The 13991-nt window shown below is 38.6% G+C and overlaps 1 protein-coding gene and 1 non-coding gene across 23 annotated transcripts in view; both read right to left on the minus strand.

Annotated features, from left to right (window-relative positions):
- The window catches only part of LOC101744319 (plasma membrane calcium-transporting ATPase 2), a 194151-nt gene that overhangs the window by 87843 nt on the left and 92317 nt on the right, over nucleotides 1–13991 (minus strand). For all 22 annotated transcript variants that reach the window (XM_062676659.1, XM_038020804.2, XM_062676658.1 and 19 more), the window contains one exon: nucleotides 5007–5074. The gene's annotated coding sequence lies outside the window, so the exon portion shown is untranslated. The remainder of the gene's footprint in view (nucleotides 1–5006; nucleotides 5075–13991) is intronic.
- On the minus strand, nucleotides 13706–13789 carry Mir3409 (microRNA mir-3409). The gene has a single exon (NR_107687.1). It is a non-coding gene; the product is annotated as a microRNA mir-3409 (primary transcript).

The following is a 13991-nucleotide window of genomic DNA, read 5'->3' on the forward strand; positions in this document are numbered from 1 at the left end:
AATGTCACTAGTAAATTAGCAATTTCTAGAACCAGTTTCAAAACTATCGAACCGCCAGAGGAACGTTCGAAGTGGATTTAACAAAAATTGGGTTCAACGAACTTCCAAGAAAAATCGTTGTACCGTGACGCATTACGCAGAAGGCCTGCTTCAAGTACCTACCGCGTACGTCTTTAGTTCCTTCGCATTCCCCGCCTTTGTACTTAAACGAGTAAAAAGAAACGTTCTAGAGCTCTGTTCCGAAGTTGTCGAGGCGTTTCTTCTGTGCCGGAAATGGTGATCCATTTGCACGTTTTTTTTTTATTGCCCATTGTAGGCAGACGAGCATACGGCCAACCGGATGGCGAGTGGTTACCGTCGCCCATGGACTTCAGCAATTCCAGGGGCAGAGCCAAGCCACTGGCTACCGTTGAGTATTCTCCACAAGGGGAGCAAACACCGTGGAGGGTAGCTCATTCCAAAGCCGGATGGTACGTGGCAAAAAAGATCTCTGGAAGCGCACTGTGGGTGAACGCAGTGGCTCCAGGTAGTATGGATGAACTCTACTCCGGTAGCGGGCGGTGCGATAGTAAAAACGAGATGATGGAATCGAAAGATTCACGTGGCTACAAAAGCGAAGGATTGGAATTTTAAAATTTCAATTAGCCTCCACTAACAAGTGAACATGCCGTTTTAATATCATAGTCCAAACTGTCAATGATTATTTAAGTAATGATCACACGAGACACACATCAGTGCGGAGAAACTGTACATTTTAATTATTTACTGGTGGTAGGACCTCTTGTGAGTCCGCACGGGTAGGTACCGCCGCCCCGCCTATTTCTGCTGTGAAGCAGTAATGCGTTTCGGTTTGAAGGGTGGGGCAGCCGTTGCGACTATACTGAGACCTTAGAACTATATCTCAAGGTGTGTGGTGCATTTACGTGTCTATGGGCTCCAGTAATCACTTAACACCAGGTGGGCTGTGAGCTCGTCCACACATCTAAGCAATAAAAAAAAACCAACCTCGAAAGTAGACTAAATAAAAACGATCAAGCCACAACAAAGTTTGTGTAAATTCCATCACGTTACCATATTCCAGTTGCGACTAACATTCACCGAGCTTCATTGTATCGAAGTTTCGTTTGAAACTGGCACGTATTCACGTAGAGCGACTTCGGGTAAGCACAATATCCACTCAGCTCGGCTTCTGTTCCGATAACCGAGCTTGTCGGGCTTAGGTGATTGTAAGCGAGAACGCTTCCAGAATCTGCGGTGCTGTATGGAAACTCAATTCAATTTTTTTTTTTTTTTTTTAATAAATAATAATAAATAAATATTTACTAACAATCACGCCACGTTAACTGGTCCCGTGCTAAGTTCGTAAAGAACTTGTGTTACAGGTACCAGACAACGGAAATAAATGTAAGATTTTTATTATACACATACATATAATTAATATACATCCATAGCCCTGGGAAATACATTTATATTTAATTTTATCATACAAATATCTTCCCTTGACGGGATTCGAACCCGCGACCCCTTGTGTAGTGACATTAATTGAAATACGTTTACGGAAGCCGTGTGTGTCCTCCCTCTCAACTGAGTATAGTGCGCCGTAATTAAGCTGATAACTTGATATCTTAGCCAGCAGCGTGGAGACTACGTACCTATATTATTATCGTTTTGTAGCCTCGTAAAGTAATCATATATATTTCCTAATATTTATGTGTTCGTTTCGATGGATTCTACAACATTTTTTAATTGAGTCTCGCAGGGTATTGACAACAACTTTCGTAGTCAAATAATAAGCCCTATCAAAAACAATTCCGAAACATTCATAGTACGATAGACCCACTAACAATTTATAGGGAGTTATTTTAAGATTCTACTAGCTGGCCCGGCAGACAACGTAGTGCCTCAATCGATAAATAAAATACCTAAACTTTTGTATAAAATAAACTTAAAACAAACAAAAGGAATCCGTCCGACGGGGGACACGTCAAAGGAAAAACAAAATTGTTATTTTTATTTAATTCCGAGCATTTTCATATTTATCTACCTTTTAAACCTTCTCTGGACTTCGACAAATAATTCAAGACCAAAATTAGCCAAATCGGTCCAGCCGTTCTCGAGTTAATGAACAGCAATTCATTTTTATATAATAATATATAGATTTTATACATTTCCGGTCGCACATTTGAATTAAGATAATTAATATTTAATATATTCAATTTGGAATTATCAAATCATAAATATCAGAAATGTTGTGAAAGACGAAACAAAAAAAGGTATTGGTTCCCAAATAAAATAAATAAAATCGGCTACATGTCTAAAAATCATTCGAGTCTGCCCACTACACGGACCAAAATGCGAACGGTAGTTACATGTTCCCTTTTAGTTATTCATAGATTGAATTTTTAAAGGCACGGAAGAATTTCATTAGGTAAATTGATTTTCTTTTGAAAGGCATTACAAGAAAGTCACTATATTTTATTTCATGTAATTTTTAACCTTAACGATAACGAGAATGTCTTGAAAAGGGTAAGTTTCGAGATTTTGAATATTGTTGCGTTAAATGATTATACTATTATTCTCTTTTTTATCATTAGTTATTTCTGTAGGTAGTAGGAGGTAAAAATGGATAACACTTTCTATGCCAAAAGTTATTAGTGCTTAAAATATATCATTGTATGAAACTGAAATCTGGTATCATTACTGCATTAGATTCCTTCAATATAAGCAGTTTTGGAGGAAACGACAAAGGGAAGATCTAATGAGCGGGTGAAGTTTCTCGAAAGAACGTCGCTCCAAATATTATTTATTGTTCGGAATTTGTATATACGCGAACTTATCATGAAAATGTCGTTAGCGCGATTCAGACATCCCTTCAAATATCTTCTATGATATAGCTGTCGCTACACAGTTTAAGCTGTCGCTACACAGTTTAATATAGTTTTCTTTCTTCTTTTTTCCTACCTAAGCTGATAGCCTGAGAGGCTATGTCAGCGTAACTGGGCGAGTAGATGAGCTCACGGGGCTTAAACCAGGAGTATTGCTAACACTGGCCCTAGCAAGAGTAGCGCTTCGCAGAATTTACTACCGGATCGGAAACGCGATCCACTGAGAAGATCCGACGAGAAACTGAGTGAGCTGTGTCTATGGGTTAATTTACTCGTCGAGCCCTTCGTCGCAAGCGACGGGTTCGGCGAGGACAGTGACCGGTGCTTGTGGTACCTAAAAGCGCCGTTAGTGGATTGGGAGGATCCGTAATGACGTGTTTAGGGCGACGTCGACTGTTTACCATTCGGTCCACAGGATCGGTTATGTAATTACCGGCGGCCACGACAAGAGGGTTTTTAGGTCGGGCCGCCTTCTCAAAGTGGCGCAATGATGCCAACTGTAAATACTTACTGACTGAGTCAAGCTCCTGGTCATCAAGGAGATCCACATTCCTTAGCAACCATGGTGATTTTCTTTCGACGTTTAAATCTGTTACAGAACTACCGTCACACTGTTTTTTACTGGTGGTACTTTTTACTGGTGGTAGGACTACTTGTGAGTCCGCACGGGTAGGTACCACCGCTCTGCCTATTTCTGCCGTGAAGCAGTAATGCGTTTCGGTTCGAAGGGTGGGGCAGCCGTTGTAACTATACTGAGACTTTAGAACTTGTATCTCTAGGTGGGTGGCGCGTCTACGTTGTAGATGTCTATGGGCTCCAGTAACCACTTAACACCAGGTGGGCTGTGAGCTCGTTCACCCATCTAAGCAATAAAAAAAAGACGTGCCCGAACTGAACGCGAGTCTCTACTTAAACCACACCATTTGCATTACCGCACAAGCTAGAACGTTCTATCTGAAATCCAAACGGCTTGCATTTATCGAATGGATACAGTTTAATTCGATTTGTGGGGGCTCGTGCCGGCTTTACTGTCGACGTGATGTGCATGTAATTAGGTTACTTGACACATGACTACACGTCATCGTGTGGGCAACGCGATATGTTACGATTAAGTTCTAGAAATATTCACCGAGTTTATACTAGTTTTAATACAACCTTTAACGGAAGAAAGAAGGAAATTCTAATCGGAAAGAAAGGAAGGAAATTTTTAGTAGAACATTTTATGATTAGATTAAACAGGCATAAAAAATCTCATAATACAAAATTCGATTAGGCAAAACAGGATAAGATGACAGCGACGACAGAGCAATACGAATCGCAAAAAATCGATATCTCCGAATTGGATTGGTATTCGAGTCACACCTACATAGAACTGACAATCGACAGCTAAAGAACGATATGAAACCAATGGCGCGTCATGAGCAACCATGGCTCGATTAAACTCCCCAACCTTTCGAGGACCATTTAAAACTTTGAAAGATAAATAATTTTATTGCCGACTTAGGACATTTTACATGCTCTAGGGCTGTGACGTTTATTTATTTATTAGATGATTACATTGTTTAAGTTTTGAAACTAAAAATCATTTCTTTGCGGACGATGATTTGTTACCAAACAAAATAAAATAAAAACTACCAAATACCGTATTGTTACAGAGCTATTTCAAGTACATTTATTTAACAGAAATCAAATAATGTCTTGACAGCTACGTCAGAGTAAAAATAGTTCACTGGTATTTCAATTCCATGAATAATTCAAAACGTATTTTGTTAATAACTTTCGGAGTGATTTTAGGATTACAATAACAGAGATAAGTTGATTGGTGGTTTTAGATGTAACGTGTATTATCAAAAACCTTGTCTTTAGTGTGCCCACTATCATGTAATTATACTGAGACCTTAGAACTAATATCTCAAGGCGGGTAGCGGCATTTACTTTACGTTGTAGATGTCTATGAGTTCCGGTTACCACATAACACCAGGTGAGCTTCGTCAACCAATCTTAGCAATAAAAAAAAACAATGGCTATATATGTTGATCCCACCAATTTTGGACCTATTTTTATGATACTTGCAAACTATTTTTAGATGCGTTATAAAATTTTAGTATAGTGGATACGTACCACGAGTGCGTGTCGCACCCGTTTTTCCGCCTCGGCGTATGGCTCCCTATTATGCTGCAGGTTACGACCTGAAAAAGAATATCAATCCATTAGTACATTAACCAGAGGAGGCAAAAAACATTAATCTCTATATATAAAAATGAATTGCTGTTCGTTAGTCTCGCTAAAACTCGAGAACGGCTGGACCGATTTGGTTAATTTTGGTCTTGAATTATTTGTGGAAGTCCAGAGAAGGTTTAAAAGGTAAGATAAATATGAAAATGCTCGGAATTAAATAAAAATAACAATTTTGTTTTTCATTTGATGTGTCCCCCGTCTGACGGATTCCTTTTGTTTGTTTTAAATTTATTTTATACAAAAGCTTAGGTCTTTTATTTATCGATTGAGGCACTACGAAGTCTGCCGGGTCCACCTAGCATGAAATGAAAAAATCGGTGCAGGAAAATCAAGTAACTATTTTATGAGGAGTTTTAATCATTATAAAATAATCATGCGAGATCCGAATGGGTTAATAAGATTTAAACGTATCTAAACAGACCGTTATGTCAAACAGGTCTCGACGGGAACAGTTTAGGCGCGGTTAAGTCAAATTGAATCATTAAGACTTCCTGCTGTAACCGCTATTAATTCTATTAGTGCAGCGTCCAAAGCCGGACCTATTTATAACCAAAGTTATTCCTGATGGAATTCGAGTCACGGACTCGGGCTTCCGCGTCTAAAACAAGCGGCCAAACCACTGGCAGTCCAGTCGGCTTGAATGATAATCGGTTAAAATTTCGACAGTGCACTATAAGATATTTATTATCCTCAAATACGGTGTAGAAATTGACACAACTTTTCGCCATACGGTTTGTGCCATTACAAGCCAATACTTTTGCCCGTAGCAATGAGTTTTTTGATTTTTCCAAAAATATCGACATTCGTCGTCTTTAAAATTAGATTATTTGTGAACTAGAAAGCAAACGTTAGGACTTGTAAACAAAATCAAATAAAGGCGCGTCAAGTTTTGAACCCGTGAAATCTTGAATAAACGATTCAATAATAATAGCTATAATAAAATCTTTAAGCGCGATTTCTAAAAATAAGTTTCATAGTAAGATTTTATTATGGTGCCAAACATATGACATGTCTTGGGCGTGGTCCCTAGTGATTCCATGTCTACAAACTATGATCGCTTCCCATTAGACTAAAAACACAACGCGGAACCAGTACTGTGTTTCAACAATACAAATTTCATGAAATTGAGAACAAAAGAAATGTGACACAAACACGCGACTCATTCATTTATTTCGAGAAATTTCTATTTAAGAATACGCTATTTCCGCTCTTAATTGTTTCGTTTATTAATTATTAGACGTGCCCGGCAGTTTTGCCTTCGTTAAATGGAAATTTTGCGTTTTCCCAAGATAAAGAGTCGTTGTTTCTATCGCGCTCTGCATCGTAAACTACAAGTCGATTTATCGCGCACCAGTGAATATAGTGTCGTATTTTTTATAGCTAAAATATACCCGGTATTATCGGGTTCATGTCATTTACCATGATCATATCTATGCGTAAATCCAGGTTAGAGACTATCATTGTCACTAAGTTATAATTCGTTTTTTGATGATGAAATAAATGATACTTTTGCGCAAATTTCGTCAATTACATGTCAATCGCGATGGACATCTAAACCGTCATGTTTATCTGATTCTCTTCTCATCTTTACAAGGGCTTTACTAATTGTGCGGACTTAAATAAAAAAAACATTTTTTTTACCACAAATTCTACAACCTTTCCCAACATCAAATCCAAGGCCCATATAACAATGAAAACAAAATAGGAACCGCCCGCATACGAACGATCCGCTTCTAGGAAAACGACTAGTACGCCGTCCGACCTTGCTTTCGACGAATTTCACCCAGCGCCTATATAGCAACTAACTCTCCCTTCCACTATAATACAAATATATATTACATTTTGGTTTCTCTCTGTCCATAAGCCCCAGTACCCGGAACTCAGGTAAGCCCTGCTCTAAGTGATTCACATTTTGTAAAAATGGTTAATATAACGATTAGACGCCACAACGTAAGACCGTTAACCGCTTCCAAGATAGGTCCGATACGTACTCAATAAATGTTCTCGATTGACTTCCACGGTGAAGCAATAACATCGTGTAATAGCAATCAAACCCGCAAATGTTAATTTGCGTAATTACTGGTGGTAGGACCTCTTGTGAGTCCGAGCGGGTAGGTACTTACTACCACCCCGCATATTTCTGCCGTGAAGCGTTTCGGTTTGAAGGGCAAGGTAGCCGTTGTAACTATACTGAGATCTTAGAAATTATATCTCAAGGCGGGTGGCGCATTTACGTTCTAGATTGCTATAGGCTCCAGTAACCACTTGACACCAGGCTGGCTGTGAGCTCGTCCACCAATCTAAGCAATAAAAAAAAAGCCAAGTAACATTAAAAATAAAATTCGCTCACTGTATGCCAATCCGTACGGGCTCATATACCAAAAACGGAACAATCAAGTTCAGTAATACAGAGCATACGAGAGGGTTGTTTCCATATAGGCTTATACGTCTCCCGGCTCAGATTAATTAAAGTGCCGGCTTTCCCTTGGGTATTAAGCCGTAAATTGAACTACGAGTAGCTGAATGATCAAACCGAAAGTCAGTCCACGCACTAATTAAGTTAAATACCGCACGTACAAATGGAGTTCATTAGTAAACAATGATGCTATCGAATAGGAAGGTTTTGGTGGGAGAACAGGTCGCTCACGGCTGACCTAGTAGACCTGATGTAATGGTACGCCGTGAGGTATTAGGTCAGTCTCGATGGCATCAGAAAAGCTTGATTCATTATTTAAGTCGGAAATCACTGTGTTTCTTTAAAAACATCATAAACTAAATTAGGTTGAGAAATTTTAGATTTCACTCCTATGTCCTATTATAGTCTAGATCAGGCCTGGGCTAATGGCGGTAGAATTTTGTCTGGTCCGTGAAGCATTGTATATATTATTATTAAAAACACAAATATTCGTTTTTGTCTAACATAAATTGGTGCATAATTTTTTTTAGATAAAATATTAAGCAATACTGATACATATTATCAGGGCCGGTGGGAGCCAAATTTTTCTCTTTCAGCACCTCCTATACGAAAATATAATTATGATAATTGAACAATTACAGTATGTATAATAGTCGCACAATACAAAATCAGAAAACTGTTTGGCCCGAGGTCAAATTTTCATCTGCAATTTGGCGGCCCGACTATCAAAATATTTGCCCGCCTCTGGTCTAGATATATTTTATTGTGAATAATATGTGTTTGTATTTTTATTTTTTCGGTATTCAGCGTCCTCAATCTTATCAGCAACCACACGCACTGAAGATGTCCTCCACCACTTCCACTTTATCTCCAAGTGAACTGCCAGTACTAATCGTCTGTATGCCAATAAAAAATAATGTATTCAACCGGAAACAACTTCAAAACTCACAGAATAATCCTTTTGATGATTCGAAAATTTTATGTGAAAATTTTACGAGGTGTTTCGTACTAAAACTAATTAGCTATTTCAAGGAGTATTATCCAAGACAAATTCTTCAGCGGGCGATGTGGCGCGTTGAAATCGAGAATATCAGATATTACGTGAGATTTTAACCAGTAACCTAGTTAATTTAATGTTCGTTCATATGAAATGAGACGCTCTAAGCTCGCTCGGTTAGGGACCACGATTCTGCCTATTTCTGCAGCGAAGCAGTCATATGTTCCGGTTTGAAGGATGGGGCAGCTAGTATACGATACAATTGAAAAAGGTCGATGAAGATAATGTCGAGAGGTGAAAGGGTTTTTTTATTTATTGCTTACATGGACGGACGAGCTCACAGTCCACCTGGTGTTAAGTGGTTACTGGAGCCCATAGACATCTACAACGCAAATGCGCCACCCACCTTGAGATGTAAGTTCTAAAGATCTCAGTATAGTTACAACGGCTGCCCTACCCTTCAGACCGAAACGCATTACTGCTTCACGGCAGAAATAGGCAGGGCGGTAGTACCTACCCGCGCGGACTCACAAGAGGTCCTACCACCAGTATATAGGTATTTGTTTTAAGCGATATTTTTATTTATTTTACAGGAAAGCTTTAAAATTTGGAAAATATATCAAACATAATTGAAGTTCAATTAAAACATCGAATTGTTGAGACTAGTATCAAGTAAAATGGACCTTTAATTACAAATATAAATGTCGCGTATTAAGCGAAATGTCGCTTAAACCACCTTTCACCCCTCGATATGATGTCTTTTTTTTCCTGCCTATGCTGATAGCCTTGAGAGGCTATTTCACCTTCGCCCTAACATGTAGGTGAGCTCACGGGGCTCTAACCGGGAGTGTGGCTAAAACTGGCCCTGCTTCGCAGAATCTACCAACGGATCGAAAACGCGACCCACTGAGAAGTTCCGGCGAGAAACTTAGTGGGCTATGATGTCTATTGCTCCACGTGACCAGATAAGTTTGGGAGTTAGCTTGAACGTCCTTCTAAAAAAAGAATGATAATTAGGTAATCTTGACGACCTTATCTTGAACAGTAATAACATTCAATTCTAAATAAGGGATCACGAATAATAACCGAATATTTTTGCTCCGACAAAACAACAGAACTTGTCGAAGCGAAAACCGCCGGGAATTCGATTTTGACTTGCGACAAACCGTCTTCAAATTTATACAAGAATAATAAAATTAACGAACTGGTCGATGGACTGTGGATATTTGAATTTATTAAAAATCAACACTATTCCACAATGTATAGTTTCAAACTTACTTACTTTAGAATTAAAGTTATTTACTACGAATTTTGTTACATGCTCTTTAGGTTTTCATGATTTTGAAACGGACCAACAGAGAAAACAAACTATTACATAATGTCTAATACTTCAAATACATGTAAAGAAATTATATTTCTTTATTTGTACAGCGCTCTATAGCTCCTATGTAATCATATAAATGGCGCTGTCGATAATGGTGACATGCATTGATATTGAAGGAGATGACATCTGCCATGTTCGGGTATATTGTTACTAAATTAAATTGGATAATTATTATAAGGAACTAGCTGTACCCGTCCGCTTCGCTGGGCATTTAAAATTAACATTATTATTTCTCATCCCCACAAAGATTCTCATCATTAACGCCCCCGCAACTGGTGTAGGGAGTACTGAAGGGACATCGTAACCTTGATGCCCACATTGGAACATGCGATCGACCTACCCAATTACTGCACGTCCTAATTTTTTTTATTGCTTAGATGAGTGGACGAGCTCACAGTCCACCTGGTGTTAAGTGGTTACTGGAGCCCATAGACATCTACGACGTAAATGCGCCACCCACCTCGAGATATCAGTTCTAAGGCCTCAGTATAGTTACGCCCTGCCTACCGCAGTTAATTTATGTACCGAACAAAAAAAAACCCGAGTATTTACAGTCTTCGTGAATACAAAAGGCTGCAAGATACCCGAGCAATAAGGCCAGCGCTGAGGCCGACTCGCAAATATTTGCGAAATGTCTTGCCGTGACGCATTACGAGCGAACGGACAATGTTTATGTTCGACGTTCTTTTGAAACATTCACAAACAGAATCGCGAGATTCCGAATGATAATTCAGTATTTACTACAGACAATGTAAATTAATGTTTTTCATTTTTTGCTTCGCTAACGTTTGGATGTGAACTCGCCGAGAAGGAATAAGTTCAAACATATTTTCTACGCATTTATTTCTTTTACTTATTTACTTAGATATCACGTCATTTCAAAACTCGCATACATGACTAAAACGAAGAAGGTGCGTGTCTGAAGATGTACAAGGCTTTAATATTCAATATAAAAACTTTACGCTTCAATACCCTTAATTATAAAAACAGCGTTTAGCCAAAAAATGTCCCATATCGCAAAAACTTCTCAATATAATAATGTTTTGTTCGAATTAGTTCTTATAAAGTTGGAAGTTCTTATAAATAAATTCTGTTGTGGGCTAAATGGAAGAGATGTATAAAGCTCTAAACATGTCATTACAGATCCTCCCGATCCATTATCGGTGCTTTTAGGTACCACAAGCACCGGTCACCGTCCTAGCCGAACCCGTCGGTTACGACGAAGGGCTCGACGAGTAAATTAACCCATAGACACAGCCCACTGAGTTTCTAGCCTGATCTTCTCAGTGGGTCGCGATTTCGATCCGGTGGTATATTCTGCGAAGCACTGCTTTTGCTAGGGCAGTGTTAGCAACACTCCCGGTTTGAGCCCCGAGCTCAACTACACGTCAAGGAGAAGCTGAAATAGCCTCTCAAGGTAGGAAAAAAATTATGTATAAACAAAACCGGTTTTTTGTATTTAAATTTTTAAAACCAAAACTGGCTGCATACGTTCGTATACTCAGATCTCTTACAGCGTATATTGAAATAGCGGTTGTCGCAAGCCGGAATCCTTGATGGCTCGAATCACAATGGCACTTACGTGGGCTCGCATCAGGCCCGACCATCGGCAAAATCGACCTATTTTCTTTGTACATCCAATGATATAAAATCGACCATAATCCTCTCTACTTCGAGATTTAAATTCACTTTTTCCATTATGTTTTCTCTTTTGTTTTTTTACTGTGCGCTTAGTGCGAGTTTTTTAACGTTCTCGATAGCGTAAAAGTTAACTCAAATTTGGCACTGTTCCAACTCCATACAAATTTCAGTTAACTTTTAGTTAACACGGATTGATAGTTTGTAGAAGAAAATGTTATTATTTAAAGCTTTTTTTATTGAAAACTAAGTTCGTCGTCAATAGCTGTTAATGATACTTAACTATTTTGTCTACCTATTTACCTATATTAAATATAGATTTCGGCCAATATTTGTCATACCAAACATGGAATTCGAGGTGTGTAATATGTTTAATCATTAAAATAAAAAAAAAGGTCAATAGTGGAACACAGTATTTGGTCACCGTTTTTTGTTAATTACACATTACTGAGGGTCGGACCTCCACGTGACGACCTTCTGTTGACGATAGTATGCCAGCAAATCAGATCTCGAGATTTTCCTGAACTGAGCCATGAGGATTCGGCCCTGGAACTTTTTCCTTTTTTTTATTGCCCTTGTAGGCAGACGATCATACGGCCCACCTGATGGTGATGCCAGGGGCAGAGCCAAGCCGCTGCCTACCAAATGAATTGCCAGTCAGAATATTTTTTCCAATGTAATTACCACCTCTAATGAGTTATGTGTCCAAAATATTCAAGAAGCCTACGGAGGCGTGTAGATGAGAGTCAGATGATATTACGTAATATCTTTATGCCCCCGGGAAATATAAATGGGATTAGAACTATTTCTTCAATTGCATAAAGAAAATTACATTAACAGGTGAAAATAATTTTAAAATGTGATCTGTATGAGTGATCATAAGTTGATTCCACCGCCCACCTTGGAGTGAGCGAGGTGGACATTTAACCCAGTGTATTATAAACTATAATGTAGAAAAACGTTGGATATTGTTTATTGCATTAAAACGTATTTAAGTTGCAATTGATTTTTGATCTTCAACTGTTTCATTCTTGTCTTTCAAAGCAGTCGGGCACGCGACCCCCCTATGACGTTTCATTGCGACTCACGGAAGGCTCTAGAAGAACTTTTCTAATTATAAATTATTACCCCGAAATATTTTTGTGTAAGTTGATATTACCCCATGGCGAAGAACAAAAAAAGAGGAAATCGCTTCTTTTTAGTATATTTCATATAGACCCCATGATAATTTTGAAAAGAAAACGATAACAAAAAATTTAACGATTCTAAAGACGCTTCACATCAATATATACTTTTTACTCACAAAAGTTTCATTTTTACCCCCTAAAATTTCATTTTACCCCATTTGGGGTAATTTACCCCGGTTCCCCGACCGCTGCTCTAGAAAATCTGTCAATAAAACTTCAGTATATTCCAAAACAATCCAGAACCGTTCTAATTTGATGAACCAGTTGATCTGTTGTGTTATCAATGAACGACAGTGGGCGTTGGTCAACTCTGCGTCATAATTATGTATTCAGTTTAAAAATATAATTAGATAACATAAAGCTTCAATTAATTATATTATGTGTTCATTCTCCAATACACACAGTTTAGTTAAAGGAATTATATTTAGCATGGTTTTTCCGGATTAGGTAATTTTAATGTTTTTTTTATTGCCTACTTGGGTGGACGAGCTCATAGCCTAACTGGTGTTAAATGATTACCGGAGCCCATAGACATTTACAAAGTAAATAATGCGCCACCTTGAGATATAAGTTCTAAGGTCTCAAGTATAGTTACAACGGCTGCTCCACCCTCAAACCGAAACGCATTACTGCTTCACGACAGAAATAGGTAAGGTGGTGGTACCTACCCGTGCGGACTCACAAGAGGTCCTACCGCCAGTAAGAGTAATTCGAATTAATATAAAACAGGGTTCATTCTATATACATATATCTATTAAAATCCATGGACAAATTATTAGATGACTGAATTTCAGCGCTCTACGCGACATTAAGGATCTATGGCTAGCAACTTCCCAAAGACAGCTTCTATAAACGCATGTTACAGTACGGATCTTGCCTATTTCTGACACTCAACAGTCATGGGTCTTGGTTTGAAGGTTATGATCTGTATCATACGGAATTTGTGAGTCATCAGGATGTGGTGAACATAGGCTTCCGTGGCGGTGTTTAAGAGCTTCGTATGAAAGGAATGGCACTTGCGGAAGCTTGTTCACGGAGCTTACTAGCACTACCCCCTTTTTAAAGGTACCTTGATTAGTTTTTGCCGCTAGGGGCGCTGTTCCAACTTCATACAAATTTGAGTTAGCTTTTACGAGAAGTTAAAAAACTCGCACTAAGCACACAGAATCCTAAACGACTCAGCTATATATACCATTGGTATTAATGACGGTGTCTCCTCCCTATTTGTTAAAATCCGTATCACTGG

This window comes from Bombyx mori, chromosome 27, assembly GCF_030269925.1.
Source record: "Bombyx mori chromosome 27, ASM3026992v2".
NCBI lineage: Eukaryota > Metazoa > Arthropoda > Insecta > Lepidoptera > Bombycidae > Bombyx > Bombyx mori.